Below are 13,498 nucleotides of genomic sequence, written 5' to 3' on the forward strand. Positions count from 1 at the left end.
GCATGTGTTTCACCGACAGCGCCCCCCTCCCTCACGAAAACCTCAGCGGTGGGAATGCAAACAGAAGCAGGGTGCTTTGGGTATGGCCCAGGGCTGGGAGAGAAAGCTTCCAGGAGGCAGCCATGCTTGAGGACTTAAGCCTCCAAAAAGCAGGCCCTGCTGACTGTAGCCAGCAGAGGCTGAAATTCCTCCACTGCATCACCAAGGCTGGCATCCCAGCAAGACAGATGTGACAGCCAGCTCTCCACACCTCCACCAGGGGGTTTCCTATGAGTACTTGTCCCAGGAGACGCGGTCAGGGAAGGCTTTCTAGTCAGCAAGTCCTACCTTAAGATGCCTGAATCTGTCACATCCTCCCCTCTGGTCCAAGGCCAGTGGGGCTCTGGCCACCTGGGAGAAACACATGTAGCTGGGGAGGGGGTAAGAGGGTGGAAGGGGGAGGGGATCCTGGAGACTAGAGTGAGAAGGTGCCTGAGACAAACTTCCCCTTGCCCAAGGGTTTCCAAGTCTTGGCCCTGGAGTGAGTGACTTCCATGCAGCGCTGGACAGAGTCCCTCAGCAGAGTGGGGCTGATAATACTGAGAAGGAACGCTGCCATAGTGTCTACGACCGACTTTGCAATACTGGGGACAAGGCAGTGCCTTGTTGCTGTGCGTGAGGACTTCAGTTTTTACCGTGGGGATGTTAGCATTTGAAGTAACCTTTCCAGGAGCCACACTTCAGAGGTGGCTATGCCAACCGCTTCAAATCTCTTCATCTGCATATGCACCTGAGGGATGTTAAAAATAAGTTTTCTTTGGCGAAACGACAAGTGTTCCGGACGTGTGATTGGCTAGGAAGCCTGAGCAGGCACTTCTGCGGTGAATCAAAGGGATTCTGAAAAGCTGGCAAGTCCAGGTGCTGTGGGTCTAGAGTTCTACTTGTTCCCGTGGTTCCCCTTAGGGGACGATCCTGTGGGCGGTACTATAGGAAAAACAGCGTTGCATTTGCTTCCAAGGGACCACTTCTTGCAAGATATGTCAAAAATCGGGGACCTCCCTGTGGGGCAGCAGCACTGCGATCGCGAGGAGGTTATTTAACTTCTCTGAGCTCCATTTTCTCAGGAGCCTTGCAGGGTGGTTGCGAGGAGTATCGAGCTTTAAAAGATCAAGTTTCTGCAGCAGCGCCCTCGCACTGCGTGGCTGGACCAAGGTCAGAAAGGGCGTCCCGACCTCTTCAGGGCTCTGGGCCTCACCGTCGCCGGTTCCCCGCGAACGCAGGTGGCGGTCGAGCCGGGCGGGCGGCCCCTCGCTTGCGGGGACGCGCCCTCCAAGCCGGGGTGCTCCCGGCGCCGCCTTTCCTTCCTCCCCGCCCGCGTCCGCTCCGCGCCGACATCTGCTGGCTGAGCGGCCCTCCCCGCTCCCTCCACCGCCCCCGCTCTGGGAACCCGGAGCTGGCGTCCCTGCTCAGGTCGCAGACTCGGGGGCCCGCCTCTCCCCCCACTGCCCCCAAGCGCGACGCTCCCGAGGTCACCCGCCACTGTCGTGCCCGCGCCCCACGGGGGTCCGGGTAGCTCCTGCCTCCGGCGGAGAGGGACGTGTCTCGGAGGCGCGGGAACTGCCCGTCGGCCCCACCGCCTCAGGCCTGCCGAGAACAGTCGGCCGCGCTCAGCAGCTCCCTCTCTCGCTGCATTGAACTTGGCCCTTCCCCCACCCCCACCCCCACTCCCAGGCACTTAAAGCAGCTGCCAGGAACTGAAATATTAATAGGTACAAACTTCCTGGAAAGATTTGCTGCTCCAAGATAGATGACCCCGCTTTCTTCCACCAAAATAAATAAATGAAGGGCAGCTCGGGGCAAGCGACCGTGGAGCCTGGAAGCCTGGAAGCCTGGAGCGGCTCGCAGGCGACCCCTCCCCTTGGTGCCGGGGCCGCGGCTGGCGCGCGGGCGGCGGGGCGCCCGGGAAAGGATCTCCTTTGTGAGCACGGCCCGGGCGCGCGCCGGCAGCGGGGACGTACTGGCGGCGGCGGCGGCGAACCCGGGCACGCGCCCGCGCCGAGCTGCCCCGGGCTCCGGAGGCCTCGCGTCCGGCTCCGAGCGGTGGCTCGGGCCTGCACTGTCCCGGCGGGACCGAGGACTGAGAACATTCGCACACCGCTCTGCGTCCTCGGCCGCCCTCACCGCCCACGGCCCAGCGGTCAGCCCCTTTTAGCGGAGCGGCGCACTGGCGGCCACGTGACGCGCGCGCTTCCAGAGGCCGCAGCTCCTCCTCCCGGGACAAAGCCCGGCCCGCCCTCCGCGCTCCTCCGTGGGGGCATCTGTCATTTAGGATCCTCTACACAAATCCCCAGCTTGAGTTTAATGACACGTTTTGCTTTCTCAGAGTTCTTCGACATTCGGATCTCCCGGGCTTCCCTGGGCCGGGGGGGAGTGGTGACGGAGGAAGCCAACCCGCCTCTGCCTTTCTGCCAGCCTCTCGGGAGGAGATCACAGACCCGCCGCTTTCCCAAGACTCTGAGCTTCCGGCGCCCGCTCCCATCTTGAAGATAGCAGTTTCAGTGCCCACCCCCGACCCAACCTCAACCGGGGGAGTGGTCTGCCCTACCCCCCGCTGCTCCCCAGTTCCAGCTTCAGGCTTCTCAAGGTAGCAACTGCCCTTGGATTTGCTCCAGCTTTTCTCCCTGCCTGGAAGTCATTCATTTAAAATATTTCTTGAGCTCCTTATAGGTTCCAGGTGTTAGAGCAGCAAAACAAACACATACGGAAGTCCCTGCCCTCCTGGAGCTTATATTATAAAAGAAGAGACAGAACGGCATAAGTGAAATATAGAATGTGTTAGTAATTAAGGCTAAAGGCAAAAAGGCAGGGAAAGCGGGTATGAAATGTACATGTAGGAGAACAGCGATTTTTTTTTTTAAATTTATTTATTTTAGCTGTGTTGGGTCTTCATTTCTGTGCGAGGGCTTTCTCTAGTTGCGGCAAGCGGGGGCCACTCTTCATCGCGGTGCGCGGGCCTCTCACTATCGCGGCCTCTCCTGTTGCTGAGCACAGGCTCCAGACGCGCAGGCTCAGTAGTTGTGGCTCACGGGCCCAGTTGCTCCCCGGCGTGTGGGATCTTCCCAGACCAGGGCTTGAACCTGTGTCCCCTGCATTGGCAGGCAGATTCTCAACCTCTGCGCCACCAGGGAAGCCCGAGAACAGCGATTTTTGAGTAAAGGACTGAGTGAGCCAGCCACGCAGCTATCTGGTGGCCTACAGTGTTCCAGGAACAGTCAGGAGGCTGGAGCAGAGTAGGGGGAGGCACCTAGGAGAAGCTGGGGATGAAGGGGTCAGGGTGGATGATCCGATGTGGGAGGGCCTTATGGGGCCATTGTAAGGACTTGCGCTTCTCCCCTGGGTGAGATGGGAGCCCTGCAGGGTTCTGAGCAGAAGAAGGATGTGTCTGACTTCTTTTAAAAGCAGCATCGGAATGGGAACAGACTGCAGGGGCAGGGCCAGAGCCAGGAGGCCCTTCAGTAATCTAGGAGCCATGAGGGGGCATGTCCAAGGCTGGTGGCAGCTGAAATGACCAGAAGTGGTGGGATTCTGGAAATACTTCCATGGGGAGACTGACCAGATATGAGGTAGGAAAGAGAAAAAGGACGAGGAGAGTACCAAGGCTTTGGCCTGAGCAACAGGAAGAAAGAGTGGTCATTAACCAAGATGGAGAAAACTGGCCTTGCTAGTTTGGTGAGTGGGAGTGGTCCTCTCTGGAGCACAGTTTTGAACAGGTTAGGTTGGAGGTGCCCATTAGACATCCAGGTGCAGGGTTGAGTAGACACTGGTTAGACAGGTCTGCAGTGCCAGAGGAAATGTACAGGCTGGAGATAAAAATGGGAAGTCATCAGCAAGATCTGCTGGCATTTAGAGCCATAATTTTCTGAGATGATCTAGCTCTGTGCTGTCTGATGCAGTAGCTGCTGGCCATATGTGGCTACTGAGCACTTGAAATTAGTGGAAATTGTGCAGCTGAAGAGCTAAATTTTAAATTTTAGTTAACTTAAATTTTTAAAACTGATATTTGATTGAATTATTGGAAAATTTTTAATATGTTTGGAACAACTTGGGTATACAGATCTACTTTTTCAGCTGTAGAGTTTATAAAATCTAAATACAGATCAAGAACTTCCAGTGAAAATTTGGTGTCCACATTGAGATATGCTGTGTCAAATATACACTGTTTTGAAGATTTAATACAAAAAGTTAAACGTCTCATTAATAATTTTTATATTGATTACATGTTTAAATGATGCTATTTTGGATATATTGGGTTAATAAGATGTTATTAAAATCAGTTTTACCTGCATTTTTACTTTTTAAAAAATGGCTTCTAGAAAAATTTTAATTACACATGTGGTTGATATTAAACTTCTGTTGGATAGTTTCAATCTAGAGAGGGAATGTGGTTAGAGAAGAGAAGGGGTCCACGGATTAATTGAGCCCAAGGGCACTCCATTATGTAAAAGCCAGCAAGATGGGGAGGAACCAGTAGAAAGCCTGAGAAGGAGCAAAGAGACAGGAGGAAAACCAGGCAGGTGTGGTGTCCCAGAAGACCCTAGAAGAGGGTGATACCAGGAGGAGGGAGTGAGCATCTGGCAGAACGTTGCTGCAGGGTCAAGTGAAGAGGACAGAGCGTGGACACCGGGTCCAAACCAGGAGGTCACTGGTGATGTTGGCAAGAGCAGTTTTGGAGGAGCAGTGGGCCCAAAGCCTGATTGGAGCGGCTCCAAGAGAGGAAGGGAGGAGAGGGATGGACAACTCTTAGCAGAGTTTGCCTGTAAAGGGAGAAGGGAGAGGGAGCTGGAGAGGGAGGTGGGACAGAAAGAAGGGAGAGGGAGCTGGAGAGGGAGGTGGGACAGAAAGAAGGGAGAGGGAGCTGGAGAGGGAGGTGGGACAGAAAGGGCTCTTTTTAGCTGGGAGAAATGGCAGCATGTGTTCCTACTGATGGGGATGAGCCAGTGGGGAGAAGAGAGCAGCTGCAGCAAAGTCCTTGAGTAGATGGGGAGAGCAGAGGCTTTTGCTGGGGCCAGGAAGGCTCCACAGGTACCAGAGAGAAGGCAGAGTTCTCGAGCCCAGAGACAGAGAGGTAGGTGAGGTGGTGGAAGCTTATGGAAGTTCTGTTCTGATAGCTGCAATTTCGTCCACTTGATTTGCCTCTAAACAGGCATGCCCACTTCGCAATTATCTACTTGCCCATCCCTCTATCAGAACTCTTCTTTTTACTACAAGACTCAAAGAAACAGCACCTGGGGAATATACCTTCGCTTTTGCTTCCTGTACATCCCAGGGCCGCAGCAGTGCTGGCTCCTCTCGTTCCACTTCCGGAACCCCTCTTGCCTCCCTCCACAGGGCTGGGCACTCCTCAGGACACAGGTAAACTCCTGCCATCCTCCCTCTTATCCATCTGAGGAGAGTGTGGTTGGGAGGGGATATAGGATGGGAGTTCTTCTCTCAGTTAAGACATCTGCATTCTCATTAGCCCTGCTCTGGACTTGCCTTTCTAGCTGCTAATGAGGATGTGGATATGTTTGTGCTTTACTCCTTTGCCATCCTCTTCCTAAAACCAAAGCTGCTTCCTGTCTTTCCTCCAGAGCCCAGCCCAGTGCCTGGTGGTCTGTAATGAAAAGGAGCTGAGTCTTTGGAAGATTTGATGCTTTAACCTAATATTTCTCAAGTGTGTCTAGCAGGTGCTCATTCAGCAGTTGAAGCTGAGAGTCCCCTGTGCATGCGCTCACCCAAGTCCTTAGCTATGGGAATTAGGCTTGGCAGGGTCTGGAGCAGTGAAATATGTGTAGACACTTTTCCTAAATGGATTTGACCCTGGACCTTTTAAAAATCAGAATGCTTAGGGGCTTCCCTGGTGGCGCAGTGGTTAAGAATCCGCCTGCCAATGCAGGGGACACAGGTTCGAGCCCTGGTCTGGGAAGATCCCACATGCCGCGGAGCAACTAAGCCTGTGCGCCACAACTACTGAGCCCGCGTGCTACAAACTACTGAAGCCCACGCGCCTAGAGCCTGTGCTCCGCAACAAGAGAAGCCACTGCAATGAGAAGCCCGCGCACAGCAATGAAGAGTAGCCCCCGCTTGCTGCAACTAGAGAAAGCCCACACGCAGCAACAAAGACCCAGTGCAGCCAAAAATAAATAAATTAAATAAATAAATTTATTTTAAAAATTAAAAGGTTAAAAAAAACCCACTTTGTCACATTTAAAAAAAAAAAAAATCAGAATACTTATTAACAACACCCAAGGTTATGAAGGTACTTGGGAAGATGCAGTCTCTTGCCTCTGGGGAGGAACTCCCCCCAGGGAGCCATTTAGATCGGCACACACTGCCCTGGATGCACCCTGCTCCCGTGGGCTGCCTCTGTGCTACCAACCCAGCTTCAGCACCCGTTTCAATGGTGGGCAGAAACCAGTGGGACTGAGGACTTTCTGGTCAGCCCCCTCATCCTAGGTTCCTGGCTAGCAGGGCCTGCCTCTGGAGCCATCTCTGTCCAGGGCACTGACCCCTCCCTCCAGGGTAGATGGGGAGGTCATCTCCCCTCAACCTTGGGCTGCCGTCACAGCCTCTGCTCTAGGAAATGCAAGGTCACAACACATTAGGGGTGGTTATTACACTGATCTTACAGAAAGATTCTTCTCTTTGAAGTGCCTCTTTGGGACTTTTAAGCGTTGTTTACTGGTCATTACCCAACTGACTGAGGAGTGAAAAATTTGAAAAACTTAAAGCACTGGTTGAGTGTCACTGACAAATGAATACTATATCAAAGGCATCTCTAAAATTCATAAAGTAAGTCAATGGGGAACAGTGACTAGATTTGTGAAAATATGGTTTGCACAGAATATTTTAGGAAAGCATTTTTTAGGACCCAGAATCCTCCTTGGTGTGGAAGTCAATGACTAAAAATTTTATTTGAAAAGCAGTTTTTTAGGAAGACACTTCTTCTGCGAAATGAAGTCAAGTTCGATCCAGTTATGTGTGTCTGTCTCTTACATAAAAAGTCCAGAGGTAAGAATTCCAGATTGGATGGCAGCTCCACGATCACAGGAACCCAGGCCTCGCCATTATTAGCTCATGTCTTCTGTTCTCAAGGATGTCTTTATGGTACAAGATGGCTGCTGGTGCTCTAACCCTCACCTCTCAGTTCCAAGAAGGAAGAAGGTAAGAAGGATAAAAAGGGCTAAGTTTCCTGTTGAGTTAACCCCCTTTAGAGAGCTTTCCCAGAAGCCCCACCCAATGACTCCCACTTATATCTCCTTGGCAACCCCTATCTGCAAGAGAGGTTAGAAATGTAGGTTTTTAGCCTCATCCCTCACCAACTATACAACAGTCAGTTACCAAGGAAGAAGGGGTAAGTGGACACTGGGTAGGTCACAAGCAACCTTTGCCACAGCGTCTGAGGTGAATTCTCTGTGTGGCTTGTCTTCTCAGGAGCCTGGAGGGGAATGGTTCTACGCTTGACTTCAGCCCTCAGACGCCCTGTGCCAACCTGGCAGCCAGAGACAGAGCCGAGTGGCCCCTGGGGACTTGGGCCTGAAGATGAGGGCACATCTGGAGGTGAGGTGAGGTAACCATTAAAAGGAGCAGAAACTAAAATGGCAAGTGATCGGGGTGAGGGTGAGGAGCAGACACAAACAGCGTGTGGCTGCCTGGGTCAGGTGCCACAGGAACAGGAGGGCTCAGGGGGCTGAGGGACGCCTGGGACAAGTCTTCACTGTCGGCCTCAGCTCTGCCTCTGTCACAGGAGAGACCGCCTACTCGGCCTCCATCATCATGTCTTGAGAGCACAGAAGGCAACAGAAAGACACAGAGACACTCTTTCCATGTAGAAGCACTGGATCTCCATGACAACCCCATGAAGTGGGCAGACAGCTATTACTGTCCCATTTTACAGATGTGAAAACTTGCTCAGTGATACTGCACTCCTAAGAGGCAGTACCAGGATATTGAGATACTGAGCCCAGGCCCTGGGACTCTTGGTGCCTTGGGGGAGTTACAGGTGTGAGGCAGTGTAGCCTCAGGGCCTGGGAGTCCATCAGGACCGCTCTGGCTGGGCAGGCTGGTCTCTCCCTGCCTTTGTTTCTGGGTGTCTGGGGCCTGAGGAGTGAGGAGTCAGCAGCAATGCTTTTCAGCGGCGGGGCAGGACGGCCGTGCTGGGGAGCAAGCAGTGTGGATCACACCCACTCCTCTGGTCAGCAGGCCTGCCCCCTGGACTCGCTTTAGAGTCAGCCTTTCCAAATGGACCAGCTTCTGCCGTCATTTCGGGGGAAGAGTCCACAGCAGCATGGCACCAACTTGGATGGTACACAGCTTCCTCCCTTGGGTGACCTGGGGCGAAGGGTGCTTTGAAGCCTCTCCTGGGTGCCTGCCTCTCCGTCCACTCCCGGACCCGAGCCCTCTCTTCTCCACCAATCGGGGATTTGCTCACTGGCAGCTCTGCCTTTTTCGTTGTCCTCATGGCTCTGCTCCTTCAGTCTCAGCTCTGGGGGCCCCGCTCGCCCGTCTCCGGGTTGTGTCACCCCTGATGCCTTTCTGCAGCTCTTCCTCCTGCTGCTATTGCCTGTCCCCAGTTAAAAGTCTCTGGCGAGGATTTGATTGGCCCAGCTCATCCTCGTGCATCAGGCTCCTCCTCATAGGCTGCTGCCAGGCCACATATTGGCCATTTCAGGCTAGTCAGCTGTCGTTGGGAGGGAGTGGAGTCCCATGGTCGGCCTGGGGCTGGCCCGTCAGTGGGGGGCTCTGGGCTGGGCAGTGTCACTTGCAGGAGACTGTGGGGGTGAACTGTGAGAGGAACCGTCACAGACGTGTCTGATACGCAGATGCTACGGTGTGGAAGAGTCTGGAAGCTTTTATGGATGAGGTGATACCTGAACTAGGCCTGGAAGAATGGGTAGGATTCCAATCAGCAGAGATGAGGCAGAAAGAACATTACAGGAGGAGTAAAGGAAATAAAGCAGATGTCCACAGAGCAGCAGGGAGTGTCGTGTGGCTTGAGAGGGACTCACGGTAAGGGTGGGGGAGTGGAGGGAAATGAGGCAAAAAGCTGGGCTGAGGCCAGACTGGGTAGAGGTCGCGTTCTGCAGGCGGGGGGAGCAGTGGGGCTGGTGCTACCAGAGCTGTGCTCTAGGAAGCAGGGCGCAGGCGGAGGGTGGAGGCACCTGGGAGGGAGCCCACACCTCCCCCTGCATCCTTTGTCATCTATCTTTCTGTGTCTAGGCAGGAGCCAACCTGCTCTTGACCCCGGCACTCACCAGGCTGAAAAGACACTGGCCACTGAGCGCCTGTGGGCTTTCCGCCTTGCCAAAGTCCTGGCTGCTGGCCAATGGGCCGTCGCTGGCGGTGACCTGTGTCAGTTCTGGGTCAGAGTTCTCTATGCCCTCTCTTCCCACACCACTGTGACTGGTGATTGTCCAGATGGTGGTTCTTCTAGCAGCCTGGATCCCTGAGACGCTAGGTGGAGCGGAGCCCTGCCGTCGCCCTCTCCCCCTGCGCTGGGCATATAACGTGACTGAGCAAGAAACTTTTACTGTGAAGTCATTGAAGTTTGGGGGCTGATTTACTGCAGTAGAACCAAGCCTAACCTGACTAATATACCAGCTCTGAGGGGACCTCCCCTCTCAGCAGCACAGAGGTGGGCGGGGCATGGGTAGAGCAAGGAAGACATCAGGAGTTAGTGCCCCGGGGAGGATTTGGCTGGGATGTGTCCAAGCACAGGGCTCCCTACTGCTGCGGGGCCACTGCTGGGCGGCGCCTGCATTGCCTGGGCACAGAGACCAGCGCTGCGGTGGGCAGGAGGCACCTGGAGAGGATGCGGGGAGCCTGCCTGTAGAGGGTCAGCCAAAGGCGGCAAAAGAAGGGGGAGTGTGTCCGATTCACAAGCTGCTCAGCCCAGCAAGGACCCTGTCCCAGGAAGGAGTGAGGCTGGAGGCCAGACTCCACTCTCAAGGGAACAGCCTCCTCCCGCAGCCCTAGGCTGGGAGCTCTGAGCAAGGCAAACTTGACCATATTACTTCCCCACTTCAAAACCAAGGGAAGGTCCAAGTACCCTAGTGGAGATTTCAAGGTCATTTACAACCCGGCCCCTTCCTTCTGCTAAGCCAGCCACTCTCTAGACCGTCTCCTCCAAACTCCTTGAGAGAATGCCCCACGCCCGCCCCTCCGTGGCCCGACCTGCTCGGGCTCTCGCCACGCCACCGTCTGCAGGCTCTGCCTTTGATTCACGCTGACCCGCGCTCCTCTCTCTGCTGGAAGCAGGGCCCTGTCGTTATGGCCTGGAGGGCCCCGTCCACAGTCTCTGTCACCCGTCTGAGTTGCAGACAGGAAATGGTTCCCTCCACAAACTCTGTGCCAGGCACGGTGCTGGGTGCTGGTTCAGAAGTGAGCAAAATAAACGTGGCCTTGCCCTCTTGGAACTGACCGTCTTGGGGGCGGATGGATGTTAAACGCATAATCAGACAAATACACCTATAGATTCCGCCTGGAAGGGAAAAACAAGGTGGGAGGGATCTCTTTTCGTGTGGATTGGGGGTTTCGAGGGAAGGTCTCTTGGAGGAGGTGTTTTTTAAACTGAGGCTGAGGCTGAGGGGTGAGGCCTCGCCAGGCAGGGGCAGGGAGGGTGCAGCTGGCAGGGGGAGAGCACAGGGCGGGAAATGAGCAATGCCAGGAAAGCCTAAACTGCAGGCCCTGCAAAACCCAAGGTGTTCTTGTTTCCCCTGGCACTTCCCTCTCTTGCTTTTCTTTTTTTCTCCCTCTCTCTCTCTCTTTTTTTTTTTTTTTTTAATATTTATTTCATTATTTGGCTGCCCTGGGTCTTAGTTGTGGCACGTGGGATCTTCGTTGCTGCATATGGGATCTTTAGTCGTGGCATGCGAACTCTTAGTTGCAGCATGTGGGATCTAGTTCCCTGACCAGGGATCGAACCCAGGCCCCCTGCATTGGGAGCGCAGAGACTTAGCCACTGGACCACCAGGGAAGTCCTCTCTTGCTTTTCTTTCTCTCCTCCTTGCTGTTCTCCCACCAGCCCCATCTCCTCTGCCTGGACTATAATAGGTACTGCAGGTGCGCCAGGCACTGTGCCCAGGCCTCGTGCCCAGGCCTCTGCACACATTCATCCTCCAACAACCCTGGGAGACAGGTGCAATGGTGCCCATTTTACAGACACAGTAACTGAGGCTCAGAGAAGTTAAGAGACCTGCCCAGGTCACTGACCAGCAAGTGCTGAAGCGCATATTCAAATCCAGGCCAGGTGCTTGCGCTGCCTCCTCTGGCCCGCAGGGCTCTGGAGCTCGGCTTGTGCCCCAGAGCGCTGCCTGGCAGGGGTGAAATGCCCTCCTGCCCTCCCTGTACCCTGGGGGGTTGTGGGAGTAGAGGAGGCTGTGACCCCAGGGCCAGGCTGCCCTCTGGGGCCCTGCACCCCACACATTGGTGATGCAAGGCCCTGAAGGTGCAGGCTGTGTATAACTAAATGGTTACAGCCCCAAACCACTCAACGGCCACTGTTTTTGCTGCCAGGCCCGATTGTGTCTACCAGCATCTCAAAGAAAGTAAAAGTGTCGCCATAAATCAATGGGGCAGGCCCTCATTCAGGCCTGATGACTTGCTGACAACATCATTTCTGGGATTAAAATGGAGCCCAGGTGAAGGCAAAGCAGCCAGGTCCAGTCGCAGTCCGCGCAGTTACGGGGAAAGGGCAGGAGCCGGCCCTGCTGGTGCCCCCCCATCCAGGTGCTGCCACCGCCGACGTTCCATTTGTCCGCAACAGTCCCTGGAGAGGTAGGGGTGAGGGAAGCTCTGTTTCCACAGCAGAGACACTGTGGTTCCTGAAGTCACACGGCCCGCACACGCCGAGCTGGGGTTGGAACACTGGGCTCTCTGACCCGAAGCCCACGTTTCTTTCCAGCGGGCCTGGCAGCGGCCGGGAAAGGGAGCCAAGGCCCCGCGTGGCCACCTGTGGGAGCTGAGTCCAAGCCCCGTGCTGGAGGCCTTCTTAGAAGCTTCTTTCTGGGTCGAATGTTTTTGCCAGTGTCTGAGCATCTCGATACGCCGAGGGTCACTATGCTGATGGCCGAGGTTGGTGACCTCCAGAGGATGAGGAGGGAAGAGGACAAGTGTAGGGCTGCATAGGGGAGACTCCTGGGGATGAAACCAGCTTTCCAGGAAGTGAAAGCAGCCTCACTTCTTTATATTTCTGAGATCTTTTACTGCCTCCAGGACCAGTCTAGGAGACTGTTGGTCACTAACCTCTTAGTTTGTGTGTGTAATGGTAGCGGTGGGTGGAGGGGTGGGCGGGTTGACCAGTCTCCTGAAGTCCTGTCAGTCTGCTCTCTGTAGACAAGGACCCTCTCCTGCTGTCTCCTGCTGGACCCTGCACAGCTTAACTGACCAGAGTAGTTTCTAGAAGCAGTGCTTGCTAGGTACCATAAAAAAAGACAGCACTGACCCTTCTGGTTCCCCAAGAAGGGGTAGCTTTATGAATTTAGGTACCTGAGCCCGAAGCAGAGCTGAGAAGAGTCACCGTTTCTTTTTTTTTTTCAACTGAGGTATAGTTGACGTACAATATTATATAAGTTTCAGGTGTACAACATAGTGATTCACAGTTTGTAAACATTATGTTCCATTTATAGTTATAGTAAAATATTGGCTATATTCCCTGTGTTGTAAAGAGAGTCACCCTTTCTTAAGCAACCACCATGTTGAGAAACTATTCTAGACATTTTACATCTTTTTAAAATAACTTTGTTGAGTCCTACTTTACATATCGTATAATTCACTCATTTTTAGTGTCCAATTCAATGAATTTTTTAGTAAATTTACCAAGATGTGCAACCATCAGCATAAATCAGTTTAGAACATTTCCATCACCCCAATAAGATCCCTCACACCCATTCACTGTTAATTCCTGTTTTCTCCCTGCCCCGGGCAATGACTATTTTCTGTCTCTATATAGATTTGTCTTTTCTGGACATTTTTTCAAAATTGAAGCATAGTTGATTTACAATATTGTGTTAGTTTCAGGTGTACAGCAAAGTGATTCAGTTTTATGTATAGATATATATTTTCAGATTCTTTTCCATTATAGATATTACAAGATATTGAATATAGTTCTCTGTGCTATACAGTAAATCCTGTTGCTTATCTATTTTACATATAGTAGTGTGTACCTGTTAATCCCATACTCCTAATTTATCCCTCTCCTCCTCCCTTTCCTGTCTGGTGACCAGAAGTTTGTTTTCTATGTCTGTGAGTCTGTTTCTGTTTTGTATATAGATTTGTTTGTATTCTTTTTTAGATTTCACATGTAAGTGATATCATATATTATTTGTCTTTTCTGGACATTTCTTATAAATGGAATCGTACAATATGCAGTCTCTCGTGTCTGGCTTCTTTCACTTTGCAGAATGTTTTCAAAGCTCATCCATGGTATAGCATGTATCAGTACTTCATTCCTTTTTATTGCTGAATAGTATTCCATCATTTG

At 53.0% G+C, this 13,498-nt stretch overlaps 1 long non-coding RNA gene across 2 annotated transcripts; it reads left to right on the forward strand.

Annotated features, from left to right (window-relative positions):
- Positions 1-947: 947 nt before the first annotated feature.
- LOC132376031 (uncharacterized) lies at positions 948-13,284 on the forward strand. 2 transcript variants are annotated; one of them, XR_009506205.1, is made up of 6 exons: positions 948-1,191; positions 2,363-2,623; positions 7,023-7,182; positions 7,453-7,583; positions 7,766-9,027; positions 9,238-13,284. It is a non-coding gene; the product is annotated as an uncharacterized LOC132376031 (long non-coding RNA). The 2 variants fall into 2 exon arrangements; XR_009506206.1 differs by having other exon boundaries at positions 949-1,191; positions 8,221-9,027.
- The last annotated feature ends 214 nt before the right edge of the window (positions 13,285-13,498 follow it).

Source organism: Balaenoptera ricei, chromosome 1 (genome assembly GCF_028023285.1).
Source record: "Balaenoptera ricei isolate mBalRic1 chromosome 1, mBalRic1.hap2, whole genome shotgun sequence".
Lineage (NCBI taxonomy): Eukaryota > Metazoa > Chordata > Mammalia > Artiodactyla > Balaenopteridae > Balaenoptera > Balaenoptera ricei.